This window comes from Dipodomys spectabilis, unplaced genomic scaffold (genome assembly GCF_019054845.1).
Source record: "Dipodomys spectabilis isolate Male_0828 unplaced genomic scaffold, ASM1905484v1 ptg000155l, whole genome shotgun sequence".
NCBI lineage: Eukaryota > Metazoa > Chordata > Mammalia > Rodentia > Heteromyidae > Dipodomys > Dipodomys spectabilis.
In genome coordinates, this window is record NW_024870832.1 from 919,439 (window position 1) to 921,532 (window position 2,094).

The window sequence follows — 2,094 nt, forward strand, 5'->3', positions numbered from 1 at the left end:
TGTGGGAGGGACATAAAAAGCAACATAGAAATCGTCTTATAAATATGTTAGAGAAAAATTGCCTGAAAGAAAAAAAAAACAAAATACATTTGAATACTTGTCTTGGGGTTCATTCCCCTAACATCAACTTATCTGACCTTTCCTGCTTGACTCAGACATATACTAGTTATTGCAAATAAGGGAAACCATGGGATTTATGTGTCTTTGGGCCTGGCTTACTTCACTTAATATAATTTTTTCCGAGTCTTTCCATTTCCTAACAAATGGGACAATGTCATTCTTTCTGATGGAAGCATAGAATTCCATTTTTTATCAAGCATTGTTGCCTTCTCCTTTCTTTCCCCTTCCGATCCCTGCCCATCTCCCACTCCCCACCCTCACCCCAGCCCCCTCACCATCTACATCCCTCCACCCCCCAGCCAAAATCATTTTTTGACATAACGACTTGTTCATCTCATTTTAATGGGTCTACCTGCATCCCTATTTAAACAATTTGTGTTTCTCTTCCCCTCCACAAATTATACCAACATCAAATACATTGAAAACAGGGGCTTTAGCTTGCAGGAAAAACATACAAAGCAACAAAGAAATCATCTTATAAATATGTTAGAAACAATCACAAGAAAGAAAAACCATTTGAATCCTGTCCTTGGGGTTCATGTTGCCTAACATCAAGTTATATGATGTTTTCTGCTTGTCTCAGACACATAGTAGTTATTGCAAATAAGGAAACCATGGGATATATGTTTCTTTTTGGGCCTGGCTTACTTCACTTCTTTGGGCCTGGCTTAATTCACTTAATATAATTTTTTCCAAGTCTTTCCATTTCCTAGCAAACTGGGTGATGCCATTCTTTCTGATGGAGGCATAGAATTGCAGTACACACACACACACACACACACACACACACACACACACAAATACATACACTTTCTTGATCCATTCATTTACTGTGGGGCATCGGGTTTGGTTATGTATCTTATCTATGGTAAATAATGCTGCAATGAACATAGTTTTCCTGGTAGTTTTAGTATGGTCTTGTTTGTGATCATTTGGATGAATGCCCAAAATGGGATTGCTGGGTCTTAGAGGCACTCTATGTAGTTTTTTGAGGAACCTCCATACTACTTTCCAAAGTCTTCGAACAAGTTTAAACTCCCAACAAAAATGCATTAAGATTCCCTTCTGTCCAAAGCCCATCCAGCATCTGTTCTTTTAAAAATCGGGAATGCTTCACGAACCTGCGTGTCATCCTCAGTCAGGGGCTATTGTTCTCTTTATTGTTCCAATGTTAGTGTATGTACTACTGAATTGAGCACAGAACATTTTTTATATATAAAGTGTAATTGATTTTCTTAAAGTAGATAATTCCACACAAGTTAAATTCAAAAGAATTGTGGTGAAATTTTAGAACCATGTATTTTTTACATAATAACACATTTAAGAATAAAGTCAAGATTGACATGTCAAAAACAAAATAATTCCAGACATTTGTTGTTCAACGCATGTGTTGGAGGAGGAATTCAATTATTCTGTACAAGGAACCTGTGATAATGAACACTATAGAAAGTGTTAAGATTTGTTAAAAGTTTTAATGTTTTTAATATGTTTAATTTTGGGAATTTGCTCATATATGCCAAAATTTAGACTATTTAGCAGGTTGTAAAACTTTTCCACAAAGCATATAAGATTCATGGTAGCAGTCATACACTACTAAGTATGTACATTTCAGAGTTTATAGAAACTGTACTAGTGAGAAGTTGCAAAGTGTTTGTGTAAAGAAGCAGAGTGAAGATTTAAGACATTACCTTCACAGTTTCTGCTAAAATTTAAGGGCTTCCTTACTTTATATGTTAGCGAGGAACAAATGATGGTATAAGCCTTATACAAATGATGAGATGAACCATAAATAATAATCTTAGTGAGTAACTTTAAAGGCTATTGATAGCCTATAAAATTCTGGTTTAACATCATAGACTTAGGCAGTTTTAAATGTACAGCAATATGAGAAAATAATAAATCGAATATGTAGTACATTTCAAATATTGGAAACAGTGGTAATTGTTTTGTTTTTTTATTTTATTAATCATTAAT

At 34.6% G+C, this 2,094-nt stretch overlaps 1 non-coding gene across 1 annotated transcript; it reads right to left on the bottom strand.

Moving 5' to 3' along the window:
* Positions 1-1,217: 1,217 nt before the first annotated feature.
* On the bottom strand, positions 1,218-1,319 carry LOC122118575. Its single transcript, XR_006149409.1, has one exon. It is a non-coding gene; the product is annotated as a U6 spliceosomal RNA (small nuclear RNA).
* Positions 1,320-2,094: the final 775 nt, after the last annotated feature.